At 52.4% G+C, this 16473-nt stretch overlaps 1 long non-coding RNA gene across 2 annotated transcripts; it reads left to right on the top strand.

The window, feature by feature from the left end:
* Positions 1–5168: 5168 nt before the first annotated feature.
* On the top strand, positions 5169–9304 carry LOC136615057 (uncharacterized). Of its 2 annotated transcripts, XR_010790970.1 has the most exons (4): positions 5169–5685; positions 7640–7747; positions 8027–8200; positions 9011–9304. It is a non-coding gene; the product is annotated as an uncharacterized lncRNA (long non-coding RNA). The 2 variants fall into 2 exon arrangements; XR_010790969.1 differs by lacking the exon at positions 5169–5685 and having other exon boundaries at positions 7499–7747.
* Positions 9305–16473: the final 7169 nt, after the last annotated feature.

Raw genomic sequence — 16473 nt, 5'->3', positions numbered from 1 at the left:
TCATAGCGCACGGCATGCTGGGAGACGCGTTCCGTCTGAGTGGATTTTCTTGTTTCTTTTTTTTGCTTTTTTTTTGACTATACAACAACTTTATTCTTAAACACAAAATATTTTTTTTCAAAACGTGTAATATCTTTATTGGTATAAAAAATATGAACAATAACAGAAATAGGAATGAAATACAATTATCACCAACTGTAATGGAACTACAAGTCTCAGCATTTTGACGTGGAATTGCTGCCACTTTTCACGTCATTTTCAACTGCACATCAAAATCCGCGTAATAATGAGTGGATTTTGGTGCAGATTTTTCTAAACAGAATATTCTGCAGCATCTGGTGGAGTACCCCTCCCCCCCTGTGTGTTCACACCTCGCTGATTTGCTGTAGATTTTGGCGCGGATCGTTAGCAGATTTCTGCAGCACAGTTATCCGTGAACGCACTCTTATGTGCCCCGCTGAATACGTGCGGAATATACGCATTACACAGCAAACATGCACGGACCTGCGTGCTGGCTGTGTATGTTATACACCCACCGGCTGTATTGGTGCGTGTGACATACGTGATACACATCAAAAAAGGACATGCATAATATGCGCATTAAAAAAATCGCAGATGTGAGCGGCCCAATAGAAACCAAATATTACTCGCGTGAAAAATCTGTATGTTATGCGCGGGACACGTGCGCCCGTGTGAGCGAGCCCTCAGGGCAGGTGGGTGCGATACTTTCACAACACACAGTGGAATTTGCCATGTGGAGGATTCCCCACCAAATCCGCATGTTTATTGTAGATTTTTTCTGCAAGGTGGAATATCCTGCAGTGTCCTGCAGAATATCCCACCCTGTGGAGTATTGCCCTCGGGCCTTTTTCACAGCTTTGCCCCCGTGATTTTGTAGCGTCAGAGATGCTTCTCTCACCTCTCTAATCTCGCGCCGCTACCCCCCCCCCTCTTCCCGCGATAAAATCAAGCAGTTTTTTATTGCGAAAGTCAATAGGAGTATCTAATGTTAAAAGCACATCGCACGAAAGTTTGTGCGATAAACAAGGAGGCTTCATGGGCAAACATGGCGCATCACAGTAAGAAAAAACTTTCTGACGGTGAGAATGGAACAGGTTGCCACGGGAAGTGGGGAGTTCTCCTTCAATGGAAGTGTTCAAACAGAGGCTGGACAAATATCTGTCTGCGATGATTTAGTGATCCTGCACTCCCTTCCAACTCTACCAATCTATGATAGAGCATGCCGCAATTTTCTTTTCTCGCAATATTGTGTGATATACATGATAATTAGTTAGTATAAAATGTCTATTGATTTGTATAAACCAAATGTATTATGCTATTGTAATGACTTTTAACTTTGTGGAGGTTAATGGCCACACAATCTCATCATGGTATTTGTTGGACAATGGCATGGTGAAAGATGTGTGGTGTAATGTTAGCTGAGTACATAAAGTTGCACAAGCAGCCTCTAAGAGTTAAAGGTCATAGTGTTATATGTATACCTATATTCAATACTGAGTGTTTTCCTAGCCTTCTTCCACACCCAACACTGAAGTTATTTAAACAATGAGTTGTCACGTACACAGGAATTCCTTAAGGTTGCCTGCATGCTAAGAAGACAAAGTCCAAGTTGAGTTGTCACGTACACAGGAATTCCTTAAGGTTGCCTGCATGCTAAGAAGACAAAGTCCAAGTTTCATCGGACTTGAGGAAGGGTGGGCAGAGAGGCGGGAGATTCTATATGATCCGACAAATGAGAATCTTATATGTTACTGATGTAATCTGTTGCACGCCCATTAAAGGGCAGGTGTTATGTGTTATAATAAAAAGCCGGAGGCTCTACACATTGTAGAGACTCTCCCGGTTTAGACCAGCATTTGTGTCTGATCTGGTCGATGATGTGTGCACACTATACAATTTGGAAGCTACAGAAATACCCCGAAACCTGCTGGAGAAAATATGATCTAGCACAATTGCATCAGTAAAAACATTGCAAATGTGAAGGAACCCATTGGAAAGCATCGGTTTCACAAACACACATTTTGTAGCGATGTCGCATCACCGCAAAATCACGCGATTGTGTAGCCCGTATGAAAGTAGTCAAAGCCTATCTTCACATGGTCATTCCCGGCCCGATATCGCACTCTCCAACATGTGAATTCCTCATAGATGTTTTTGGAATAACACCTCCTTGCATCACTTCAGGGAAGACACAATGACGGCCGCGGCGGAGAATCACTGACTTTCGCCCATTGTTTTTAATGGAGAAGCCGCGCATCTCGTGCACCCAGGATGCGGTGCTGCCGCCGGCCCACTTGGTAACAATGGGCGCTACGATGCGAGAGCACGCACAAAGATAGAAACACGCCATGATTTGTTTCCCGCATTGCAGTGCCACGCAGGAAAGCATCGCTCATGTGTATGACCCCTCAAGAGAACGGGGTTCATATTCGTGCGAGATTCGTTCGTCCCGCAACGCCCGTGACGCCGGCCTTAGGCTGTACTCTTATATTTCAAAGCAACAAACATCACAAAGCCCACGATCACAATGTTGCACTGCAATCGGCGCAAGTAAGACAGTGACCGCGGTCGTGTTCCGATGTGCGGATTGCCGCGACCGTCACGCAACAATTCCAAGAAATACGGCAGGATGTGGTTTCACGTCACAGTAGCATCAATGCGCGGCTTGCAATGCGACCGCATTCACTTCCTTCAGATACTTAGAAAGCGGCGCGACCCTGCGAACTCTGGCCGTACGATGTGCGTCGCACTCAAAGCCACCATGTTGTTTTTTACTGTTTCTGTAACATCCATAGAATTTGGATGCAGTGGCAGCGCACATGCGCAACCGCCGCTCCGTACTAACTACTCTTCGCCATGGACTTCCGTAAGATGGTTCTGAATGATCGTAGCGCTCAGCGGTCAAACATTTATACAATATCTTGCTGATAGGAATGTTTATGGCAGGACTCAGAATAAGGGAGTTGTCCAGTTGTAAACTATTGATGGCCACCAGTAGAAGGTTGATGGGGGTCGTCATTTGGGACCCTCACCGATCAGCTGTTCGCCAGGCTGGTGCATGCATATACTGAGTTGATTTCTTCAGGAAGCAGACAGCTCTGTTCCCACTGCAGTGGCCAGGCTTAGTATTGCAGGTCAAGTTCTCATTAAAATGAATAGAATATGTAATATCAAGCTTGGCCACTGCAGTGGGAACGGAGCTGTCTGCTTCCTGCAGATATCAGCTCAGTATATGCATGCAGCAGCCTGGTGAACAGCTGATCGTCGAGGGTCCCAAATGACGACCCCCAGTCAGTACACTATCGCACTAGCCAGGTGAAATACTGATCGTCAGGGGTCCTGAGCGACAGACGCCCGCCCATCTACTATTGATGGCCTATCCTGAGGATTGGCCATCTATAGTTTACACCTGGAAAACCCCTTTAACTTAGAAGCACAAGGAGTGATTCCCAACCCTGATGTAAGTGTAAGTCAAACTCTGCACCCACTGATCTTTGGTGTCAAATCTTTATCAAGAAACACTTTAGACATTTCAGATAAATGTCCGCCATGTGAATGTTCTCAGTCTATGGAGTTTCTTCACAGATCCTCGCACCCAGCGCCGCACGTGTCTGAATTGCCCGAAGTGTTTCTGGAAATCAATAAAAAAAACTTGACATAATTATTTCTGGAGGGATGAGCATTCTTACATGCAGGTACAGGGTACGGCGATGGGGGCAAAGATCACCCCCGCTTGTGCTAATATGTTTATTATACTGGGAGACGGTATATATATATATATATATAATAACTCTTGTTGTAGTCATTTAAATTTAGAATTGGCAGTAAAGCTCCAGGGATCCGGGTTCTCTCTTGTGTCCAAATTAGTTAGCAGTCATCGCAAGAGGCGTCAACTGTCTGTAAAGTCACCACTGCGCCCTTCCTGAGGGACCAGCTCAGTGTTATATTTATTAATAGAGTAGAACAAAGAAATGTGTAGTGTCCAATCACAGGAGACAAAACCCTAAGTTACACCGCAGTGCAGTGGAAAACTAGCAAATCCTTACAAACGTTTAATACTGACAGATGAATACATGATGTGACGGGTGTGTAGATTACCTACAGTGATAGGAGTAAGGGATGTGGATACAATGACTTAATGTGGTCTCCAGGAAACGCTCAAGGCCCCCGCTAACAAGTCAGTTCAGTCTGGTATACGCTGCTTTGCAAGCGTCGGACCAAACTGTTCTAACCCCGCATAACAAGTGTAACACAGGCCACTACAATTCCTTCATACTCCGATGGAGGCACTGATGGCTGCGGTGGGTTCAGGAGTTTTGGGGGAATGTCATACCTTCAGTGGATTAGAGTAATTAGGGAGACTGTTACCCCTTAAAGGTGATGGGCTTTTTATACTGTAAGCAGAACCATTAGCCTAGGGCTATACTGCAATACCAGTCACATGGTCACAGATTGCGGTGTAATCCTGCGATCTCCTAACCTAATGGACATCAATGTTGGTGGCAACCCACAGATTACAGAAAATAGGTCATCGTCCCCGACACGGACTGTTATGGGGCGTTCTCACGAGCGGAATCTGACGTCTTCCTGAAATGTCCGTAACAAAATCTGCGTATCTAATGTAGATGTAGAAGCGGACCTGAAAATGGGTGAATTCTGCATCAAAATCCACGTTTAGATCCATGGAATTTGGTACGGATTTCGGTGACGGCGCCCCCCACTGCGCCCGGTGGGGCAAATTGTGTCCGCAATTAAGATCAGTAGATTAGGAGACGCGGGGCGATGCGGGGACCGCTGGGCATGTGATCTGCGCCGCGGCTGAAGGCGCCGTGTACTACAGCCATATAGTAGCCGGTGTTTGGCTGCAGTGCAGCAGTGCAGAGTATACAGGACCCAGCAGCCGGAGGAGGGTCTGCAGTGCGGTGTATACAGGAGCGGCTGCACACGGAGGAGGGTCTGCAGGGACACTTGGGCTTATCACCCTCTATGGCCTTTGCAGTTGTGACAGAAGCACCAGAGCTCCGCCGCAGAGAACCCGCTATGTGCGGGCTGCATATTACCAAAGGAGGCCTGAGTTCTCCTATGGGGCCGATTCAGCCAATCAGCTGGCTGGAATCGGCACCACGTGACACAGCGGCGTGCCCGCGCATTGCCGTGCACAGGATTGTGCTGCCTGAGTTCTCCTGTGCGGCCGATTCAGCCAACAGCGGCGTGCCCGCGCATTGCCGTGCACAGGATTGTGCTGCCTGAGTTCTCCTGTGGGGCCGATTCAGCCAACAGCGGCGTGCCCGCGCATTGCCGTGCACAGGATTGTGCTTTGCCCGCGCTTTCACATGCTCAGTGCCTTGCCATGCACTCGTGTGCACACAGGATTGTGCCTTGCCCGCGGTTTACATGCCACTCGTGTGTGTGCACAGACAGTTATTGATTTGGCAGGTATTTTTTGTGCTTTTTGGCAGGTATTTTTTGTGCTTTTGCCAAAGGTGATTATTTCTTTTGCGCAAGTGGATTTGCCAGCGGCAGTTTTACATCTTTTGCGCAAGTGGATTTGCCAGCGGAAGTTTTACATCTTTTGCGCAAGTGGATTTGCCAGCGGAAGTTTTACATCTTTTGCGCAAGTGGATTTGCCAGCGGACGTTTTACACAGGACTACTAAAAGCCAAGGTAAGCTGCTGCATCTGCTCATTTAATTGCGCTCTTACTTCCCCTGCGCGCATTGGCGGAGAGGCGGCCAATTCTGCATGCCGCTGCATTGTCCACGAGCGCGATCCCCAGCATGCCGCTGCATTGTCCACGAGCGCGATCCCCAGCATGCCGCTGCATTGTCCACGAGCACGATCCCCAGCATGCCGCTGCATTGTCGCCGCGATCCCCTGCATGCCGCTGCATTGTCGCCGCGATCCCCAGCATGTCGCTGCATGCATTGTCACCGCTGCATTGTCCACGAGCGCGATCCCCAGCATGCCGCTGCATTGTCCACGAGCGCGATCCCCAGCATGCCACTGCATTGTCGCCGCGATCCCCAGCATGCCGCTGCATTGTCGCCGCGATCCCCAGCATGCCGCTGCCCGCTGCATTGTCCACGAGCGCGATCCCCAGCATGCCGCTGCATTGTCCACGAGCGCGATCCCCAGCATGCCGCTGCATTGTCCACGAGCGCGATCCCCAGCATGCCGCTGCATTGTCCACGAGCACGATCCCCAGCATGCCGCTGCATTGTCGCCGCGATCCCCTGCATGCCGCTGCATTGTCGCCGCGATCCCCAGCATGTCGCTGCATGCATTGTCACCGCTGCATTGTCCACGAGCGCGATCCCCAGCATGCCGCTGCATTGTCCACGAGCGCGATCCCCAGCATGCCACTGCATTGTCGCCGCGATCCCCAGCATGCCGCTGCATTGTCGCCGCGATCCCCAGCATGCCGCTGCCCGCTGCATTGTCCACGAGCGCGATCCCCAGCATGCCGCTGCATTGTCCACGAGCGCGATCCCCAGCATGCCGCTGCATTGTCCACGAGCGCGATCCCCAGCATGCCGCTGCATTGTCCACGAGCGCGATCCCCAGCATGCCGCTGCATTGTCCACGAGCACGATCCCCAGCATGCCGCTGCATTGTCGCCGCGATCCCCAGCATGTTGCTGCATGCATTGTCACCGCTGCATTGTCCACGAGCGCGATCCCCAGCATGCCGCTGCATTGTCCACGAGCGCGATCCCCAGCATGCCACTGCATTGTCGCCGCGATCCCCAGCATGCCGCTGCATTGTCGCCGCGATCCCCAGCATGCCGCTGCATTGTCGCCGCGATCCCCAGCATGTCGCTGCATGCATTGTCACCGCTGCATTGTCCACGAGCGCGATCCCCAGCATGCCGCTGCATTGTCCACGAGCGCGATCCCCAGCATGCCGCTGCATTGTCCACGAGCGTGATCCCCAGCATGCCGCTGCATTGTCTCCGCGATCCCCAGCATGTCGCTGCATGCATTGTCACCGCTGCATTGTCCACGAGCGCGATCCCCAGCATGCCGCTGCATTGTCCACGAGCGCGATCCCCAGCATGCCGCTGCATTGTCCACGAGCGCGATCCCCAGCATGCCGCTGCATTGTCCACGAGCGCGATCCCCAGCATGCCGCTGCATTGTCTCCGCGATCCCCAGCATGCCGCTGCATGCATTGTCGCCGCTGCATTGTCCACGAGCACGATCCCCAGCATGCCGCTGCATTGTCCACGAGCGCGATCCCCAGCATGCCGCTGCATTGTCTCCGCGATCCCCAGCATGCCGCTGCATGCATTGTCGCCGCTGCATTGTCCACGAGCGCGATCCCCAGCATGCCGCTGCATTGTCTCCGCGATCCCCAGCATGCCGCTGCATGCATTGTCGCCGCTGCATTGTCCACGAGCACGATCCCCAGCATGCCGCTGCATTGCTACGTGTGGAGACGTGGTTACCTGAGATTTGTGCGCTGTGCGCTGCTACGTGTGGAGACGCGGTTACCTGAGATTTGTGCGCTGTGCGCTGCTACGTGTGGAGACAACACCCAAGATTTGTGCGCTACGTGTGGTGAGTACGTCACCTGAGATTTGCGCGACGCCACCTGACGCCACCTGTCTTTTTTTGCAGATTTGTGCGCCTTATTGCAAAATAACGTGTGGAGAGGATCCTGACGTTTGGACACGTTTCGAGAAGAATTTCGCTTCGCTCGGACACCATCTGACATCACTCGGCGAGGTAAGCTGCTGCATCTGCCCAAATGTTCATCGCGTGCATCTGCTCATATGCGCATATTTGCAGGTGTTCGCTTGCATCTGCTGATATGCGCATATTTGGCGCATATTTGCAGGTGTTCGTTTGCATCTGCTTATATCCGCATACTTGGCGCATATTTGCAGGTGTTCGCTTGCATCTGCTGATATGCGCATATTTGCCGGTTTTCTCCTGCATCACCTGATATGTGCATATTTGCAGGTTTTTGCTTGCATGTGGTGATATGCTCTCCGTTTTCCACAGGACGACTCGTGTGGAGAGGAACCTGACATTTGGCTGCGGTTTGTACAACGTACGGAACCGGAGATTGGCGTTTTAGGTGCTGATCTCACATTTGCCCCCCGCCTTTTGGAGAGGACGACTCTTCTGGAGAGGAATTTCGCTTTGCTAGGACACCACCTGACGTCACTCGGCGAGGTAAGCAGCTGCTGCATCTGCCAAATTTTTCATTGCTTGCATCTGCTCATATGTACATGCAGGCATGCGTGTGTACATGCATGTATGTATGAATGCATCTATGCATGCGTGCATGTATAGATGCATGCATGTATAGATGCATGCATGACTGTATACATGTATGTATAGATGCATGCATGACTGTATACATGTATGTATAGATGCATGCATGACTGTATACATGTATGTATAGATGCATACATGCCTGTATACATGCCTGTATAGATGCATGTATGTATAGATGCCTGCATGTATGCATAGGCGCATGTATGCATAGGCGCATGCATGGACGCGTGCATGCATGGACGCATGTATGCATAGACGCATGCGTGTATAGACGCATAGACGCATGCGTGTATAAACGCATAGACGCATGCGTGTATAGACGCATAGACGCATGCGTGTATAGACGCATAGACGCATGCGTGTATAGACGCATAGACGCATGCGTGTATAGACGCATGCGTGTATAGACGCATGCGTGTATAGATGCATAGGCGCATGCGTGTATAGATGCATAGGCGCATGCGTGTATGCATAGGCGCATGCGTAGGCGCGTGCATGCATAGGGGCATGCACGTATGCATATGGCATGCATAGACGCGTGTGTGCATGGACGGGCGCATGCATGTATGCATAGACGCATCCATGTATAATTATTCTGATCTGGTTGGGGGAGTAGTGGTCATTGTAAGTGGGTTGAGCGGATCTAGGAATCAGTAATAATGGTGGGATGTGACTGTTGTGCTGATTTCTCGTCATTTCCTGCAGATCTGACGTCCTTGAGAACGGGAAGGCTGGCGGACAGTGAAGAGACCCTCGACGTTCAGCAATCTTGAAACCCTTCTTTTTATGAACTTTTTTTGTCCCAGTGACTCCCTTTTTTTTTTAATACGTTTAAAAAAAAAAAAAAAAGAATTATGACGCAGGATCCTGAAAAACTGCGCAATATTTTACTGCAATGCAGTAAACAGAAAAGACCTATAAACACAGCCACCTTTGGTCTAGATAACGGAATGAACCTTGTTGTAACATCCACACTAGCAATAAATTATAAAATCTGAATTGGGTGGAGTCTGTCGTGTTTTGACTATGTTGCAGTTGGTGGTGTGCCCTGTCCTGCTCCTGATGCAGTTGGCGGTGTGCCCTGTCCTCCTCCTGATGCAGTTGGCGGTGTGCCCTGTCCTCCTCCTGATGCAGTTGGCGGTGTGCCCTGTCCTGCTCCTGATGCAGTTGGCGGTGTGCCCTGTCCTGCTCCTGCTCCAGTTGGCGGTGTGCCCTGTCCTCCTCCTGATGCAGTTGGCGGTGTCTGTTATGTGGCATGTGTATGACTCCTGTTCTGTGGTGTGGCTCCTCGGATCTGCTAGGGCCCAGTTCTTAAGATCGCTGGGCCGCCCTCTTACTCGGCTGATGTCCCCGCTTAGGTAGGGCCACTGTCATCCCCCCTGTAGCACAGGCTTGGTTGCCTGGATTCTGTGTGACTCTCCTGTGTTCCCTGTGTGCGTGTATACTACTAGACTACCACTCCTTTAGTCACGATCGTGTGGGCCCTCTGCTTTATCTGCTCACACGATTGTAACAGTCTGTTCAGAAAGCCACTGACTACTCCTTTCTTTTTGGGCCCAGTGGTGCATACAGACATAACATTAGGGCCACAATGTGTATACTTGTGAACACGAGACAAAACAGGGGTATCCATTTCGGAGGTTCAATCCTCCTTTTGATGTGCAATATAGAAAAAAAAAGGTCTTGAAAAGGACATTTTTCTAAAAATTAAATATTATTTGGTCTCCTAAATTGCATTAATTCCTAAAAATAAATGTGGGGTCAAAATACTCCTGACCCTCTCAGAGAATACATTAAGGGGTGCAGTTTTTAAAATGTGGTAATTTGTAAGTATCTATCATTATGACTAAGGATGAGCGAGTATACTCACTAAGGCACTACTCGCTCAAGTAATGTGCCTTAAACGAGTATCTCCCTGCTCGTCCTTAAAGATTCGGGGGCTGCCGCGGGGGAGAGCGGGGAGGAACGGAGGGGAGATCTCTCTCTCTCTCTCTCCCCTGCGACTCACCTGTCAGCCGCAGCGGTCCCCGAATCTTTATGGACGAGCAGGGAGATACTCGTCTAAGGCACATTACTTGAACGAGTAGTGCCTTAGCGAGTATACTCGCTCATCCTTAATTATGACACCTAGCAGCCTTTGCAAACTTGGATTGGTGGAGGAAAACTAAGTGTTCCTCAAAATTCTGAAAAGTAATGTTAAATTTGTACGTTTCCTAAATGGAAAAAATAAATTTACAAAAGTTTTAAACCGTGCTTCCAGAATAAAGTGAACAGATGGAAATCTATATGTTCGCAGAGATTTGTACAGCATGTTTGCACTTATTTTATGACATTTGACAATGTGAAAAAATGAAAATTCAAAATTGTGCAAAGTAGCAATTTTAATAAATATACACAACTTTTAACAGTCCTTTTTTACTACCTAACAGAAGTACAACAAGGGGAAGAAAACCATGTCACAGTCACTTGGATATGCAAAACCTTTACGGACTTATGATATGTCAAGTGACACATGTAAAGTTCCAAATTTTCGGTCTGTGACTAAGGCGCAAACAGGCTTGTTCTCTAAGGGGATAAATAGCTTAGTGTATAAACTGTGAACCGACTAACGAGGGACAGTGAGCAGCATCACATGCAACCTGACATCTTCATCGTACTGCTCCATCAGATCCTGATGATGTAGTTCCATAGCAGGTGATGGGCCATTTCCAGCTTTTAAGCCAACATCTGGGAACTTCTGGCTCTCTGGTGATTCAACTCTGTGGTTGCGAGCAGCGGAAACGGTTACCACAGTGCAAGATTCTGACCAAAACGTATCAGCTGACCTATAACGAGGAAGAAAAAAAAAAATTATCCCTGCAATTGGCTTAATTCCGTGGGTTTTCCTAGTTATTGCACTGTCCCTGCTTTTCTTCACTCCTACTTTAATAGATAAAGACATCTTATTTGGACAATTGGTCTGTTTCTCCGAAGGTTTGTTCAGTTGGTGCAGATTAGGTGCAGTATTGGGATGGCACCTGTACGTGTGCTAAAAAGAGGAATTAAATGCTCAAATCTAATGGAATGTCTTTTTCGGCCAATAAGACGAATTTAACACAGCAAGTGTGTGTGTGAGAGAGAGGGGGTGGCTGAGTAAGTGGGTGAGCATACATGCATGTATACATACATACATGCACGTACGCATACAGGCATGCAAGGATAAGGCATGCACGCACGTACGCATACAGGCATGCAAGGATAAGGCATGCACGCACGTACGCATACAGGCATGCAAGGATAAGGCATGCACGCACGTACGCATACAGGCATGCACGCACGTACGTACGCATGCATGTACGCGCGCATGCAGGCATGCATGCACGCACAAGGCATGCATGCACGCACATGGCATGCATGTACGCATACAGGCAGGCACGCACAAGGCATGCATGCACGCATACAGGCAGGCACGCACAAGGCATGCATGCATGTACGCATACAGGCATGTACGCATAAGGCACGCGTGCATGTACGCATAAGGCACGCGTGCATGTACGCATACAGGCACGCGTGCATGTACGCATACAGGCACGCGTGCATGTACGCATACAGGCACGCGTGCATGTACGCATACAGGCACGCGTGCATGTACGCATACAGGCACGCGTGCCTGTACGCATACAGGCACGCGTGCATGTACGCATACAGGCACGCGTGCATGTACGCATACAGGCACGCGTGCCTGTACGCATACAGGCACGCGTGCATGTACGCATACAGGCACGCGTGCCTGTACGCATACAGGCACGTACGCATGCCTGTACGCATACAGGCACGTACGCATGCCTGTACGCATACAGGCACGTACGCATGCCTGTACGCATACAGGCACGTACGCATGCCTGTTCGCACAAGGCACGTACGCATGCCTGTACGCACAAGGCACGTACGCATGCCTGTACGCACAAGGCACGTACGCATGCCTGTACGCACAAGGCACGTACGCATGCCTGTACGCACAAGGCACGTACGCATGCCTGTACGCACAAGGCACGTACGCATGCCTGTACGCACAAGGCACGTACGCATGCCTGTACGCACAAGGCACGTACGCATGCCTGTACGCACAAGGCACGTACGCATGCCTGTACGCACAAGGCACGTACGCATGCCTGTACGCACAAGGCACGTACGCATGCCTGTACGCACAAGGCACGTACGCATGCCTGTACGCACAAGGCACGTACGCATGCCTGTACGCACAAGGCACGCATGCACGCACATGGCATGCAGGCACGCATGTACGCATACAGGCAGGCACGCACAAGGCATGCAGGCACGCATGTACGCATACAGGCAGGCACGCACAAGGCATGCATGCCTGTACGCATACAGGCAGGCACGCACAAGGCATGCATGCATGTACGCATGCATGTACACATGAGCAGATGCAAGCAATGAAAAATTTGGCAGATGCAGCAGCTGCTTACCTCGCCGAGTGACGTCAGGTGGTGTCCTAGCAAAGCGAAATTCCTCTCCAGAAGAGTCGTCCTCTCCAAAAGGCGGGGGGCAAATGTGAGATCAGCACCTAAAACGCCAATCTCCGGTTCCGTACGTTGTACAAACCGCAGCCAAATGTCAGGTTCCTCTCCACACGAGTCGTCCTGTGGAAAACGGAGAGCATATCACCACATGCAAGCAAAAATGCACATATCTGGTGATGCAGGAGAAAACCGGCAAATATGCGCATATCAGCAGATGCAAGCGAACACCTGCAAATATGCGCCAAGTATGCGGATATAAGCAGATGCAAGCGAACACCTGCAAATATGCGCATATGAGCAGATGCACGCGATGAACATTTGGGCAGATGCAGCAGCTTACCTCGCCGAGTGATGTCAGATGGTGTCCGAGCGAAGCGAAATTCTTCTCGAAACGTGTCCAAACGTCAGGATCCTCTCCACACGTTATTTTGCAATAAGGCGCACAAATCTGCAAAAAAAGACAGGTGGCGTCAGGTGGCGTCGCGCAAATCTCAGGTGACGTACTCACCACACGTAGCGCACAAATCTTGGGTGTTGTCTCCACACGTAGCAGCGCACAGCGCACAAATCTCAGGTAACCGCGTCTCCACACGTAGCAGCGCACAGCGCACAAATCTCAGGTAACCACGTCTCCACACGTAGCAATGCAGCGGCATGCTGGGGATCGTGCTCGTGGACAATGCAGCGGCGACAATGCATGCAGCGGCATGCTGGGGATCGCGGAGACAATGCAGCGGCATGCTGGGGATCGCGCTCGTGGACAATGCAGCGGCGACAATGCATGCAGCGGCATGCTGGGGATCGCGGAGACAATGCAGCGGCATGCTGGGGATCGCGCTCGTGGACAATGCAGCGGCATGCTGGGGATCGCGCTCGTGGACAATGCAGCGGCATGCTGGGGATCGTGCTCGTGGACAATGCAGCGGCGACAATGCATGCAGCGGCATGCTGGGGATCGCGGAGACAATGCAGCGGCATGCTGGGGATCGCGCTCGTGGACAATGCAGCGGCATGCTGGGGATCGCGCTCGTGGACAATGCAGCGGCATGCTGGGGATCGCGCTCGTGGACAATGCAGCGGCATGCTGGGGATCGCGCTCGTGGACAATGCAGCGGCATGCTGGGGATCGTGCTCGTGGACAATGCAGCGGCGACAATGCATGCAGCGGCATGCTGGGGATCGCGGAGACAATGCAGCGGCATGCTGGGGATCGCGCTCGTGGACAATGCAGCGGCGACAATGCATGCAGCGGCATGCTGGGGATCGCGGAGACAATGCAGCGGCATGCTGGGGATCGCGCTCGTGGACAATGCAGCGGCATGCTGGGGATCGCGCTCGTGGACAATGCAGCGGCATGCTGGGGATCGTGCTCGTGGACAATGCAGCGGCGACAATGCATGCAGCGGCATGCTGGGGATCGCGGAGACAATGCAGCGGCATGCTGGGGATCGCGCTCGTGGACAATGCAGCGGCATGCTGGGGATCGCGCTCGTGGACAATGCAGCGGCATGCTGGGGATCGCGCTCGTGGACAATGCAGCGGCATGCTGGGGATCGCGCTCGTGGACAATGCAGCGGTGACAATGCATGCAGCGACATGCTGGGGATCGCGGAGACAATGCAGCGGCATGCTGGGGATCGCGCTCGTGGACAATGCAGCGGCATGCTGGGGATCGCGCTCGTGGACAATGCAGCGGCATGCTGGGGATCGCGCTCGTGGACAATGCAGCGGTGACAATGCATGCAGCGACATGCTGGGGATCGCGGCGACAATGCAGCGGCATGCTGGGGATCGCGGCGACAATGCAGCGGCATGCTGGGGATCGCGGCGACAATGCAGTGGCATGCTGGGGATCGCGCTCGTGGACAATGCAGCGGCATGCTGGGGATCGCGCTCGTGGACAATGCAGCGGTGACAATGCATGCAGCGACATGCTGGGGATCGCGGCGACAATGCAGCGGCATGCTGGGGATCGTGCTCGTGGACAATGCAGCGGCAGCATGCTGGGGATCGCGCTCGTGGACAATGCAGCGGCATGCTGGGGATCGTGCTCGTGGACAATGCAGCGGCGACAATGCATGCAGCGGCATGCTGGGGATCGCGGAGACAATGCAGCGGCATGCTGGGGATCGCGCTCGTGGACAATGCAGCGGCGACAATGCATGCAGCGGCATGCTGGGGATCGCGGAGACAATGCAGCGGCATGCTGGGGATCGCGCTCGTGGACAATGCAGCGGCATGCTGGGGATCGCGCTCGTGGACAATGCAGCGGCATGCTGGGGATCGTGCTCGTGGACAATGCAGCGGCGACAATGCATGCAGCGGCATGCTGGGGATCGCGGAGACAATGCAGCGGCATGCTGGGGATCGCGCTCGTGGACAATGCAGCGGCATGCTGGGGATCGCGCTCGTGGACAATGCAGCGGCATGCTGGGGATCGCGCTCGTGGACAATGCAGCGGCATGCTGGGGATCGCGCTCGTGGACAATGCAGCGGTGACAATGCATGCAGCGACATGCTGGGGATCGCGGAGACAATGCAGCGGCATGCTGGGGATCGCGCTCGTGGACAATGCAGCGGCGACAATGCATGCAGCGGCATGCTGGGGATCGCGGAGACAATGCAGCGGCATGCTGGGGATCGCGCTCGTGGACAATGCAGCGGCATGCTGGGGATCGCGCTCGTGGACAATGCAGCGGCATGCTGGGGATCGTGCTCGTGGACAATGCAGCGGCGACAATGCATGCAGCGGCATGCTGGGGATCGCGGAGACAATGCAGCGGCATGCTGGGGATCGCGCTCGTGGACAATGCAGCGGCATGCTGGGGATCGCGCTCGTGGACAATGCAGCGGCATGCTGGGGATCGCGCTCGTGGACAATGCAGCGGTGACAATGCATGCAGCGACATGCTGGGGATCGCGGCGACAATGCAGCGGCATGCTGGGGATCGCGGCGACAATGCAGCGGCATGCTGGGGATCGCGGCGACAATGCAGTGGCATGCTGGGGATCGCGCTCGTGGACAATGCAGCGGCATGCTGGGGATCGCGCTCGTGGACAATGCAGCGGTGACAATGCATGCAGCGACATGCTGGGGATCGCGGCGACAATGCAGCGGCATGCTGGGGATCGTGCTCGTGGACAATGCAGCGGCAGCATGCTGGGGATCGCGCTCGTGGACAATGCAGCGGCATGCAGAATTGGCCGCCTCTCCGCCAATGCGCGCAGGGGAAGTAAGAGCGCAATTAAATGAGCAGATGCAGCAGCTTACCTTGGCTTTTAGTAGTCCTGTGTAAAACGTCCGCTGGCAAATCCACTTGCGCAAAAGATGTAAAACTTCCGCTGGCAAATCCACTTGCGCAAAAGAAATAATCACCTTTGGCAAAAGCACAAAAAAAACCTGCCAAAAAGCACAAAAAATACCTGCCAAATCAATAACTGTCTGTGCACACACACGAGTGGCATGTAAACCGCGGGCAAGGCACAATCCTGTGTGCACACGAGTGCATGGCAAGGCACTGAGCATGTGAAAGCGCGGGCAAAGCACAATCCTGTGCACGGCAATGCGCGGGCACGCCGCTGTTGGCTGAATCGGCCGCACAGGAGAACTCAGGCAGCACAATCCTGTGCACGGCAATGCGCGGG

This window comes from Eleutherodactylus coqui, chromosome 1, assembly GCF_035609145.1.
Source record: "Eleutherodactylus coqui strain aEleCoq1 chromosome 1, aEleCoq1.hap1, whole genome shotgun sequence".
Taxonomy (NCBI): domain Eukaryota; kingdom Metazoa; phylum Chordata; class Amphibia; order Anura; family Eleutherodactylidae; genus Eleutherodactylus; species Eleutherodactylus coqui.
This window is presented reverse-complemented; position numbering and strand designations above follow the sequence as displayed.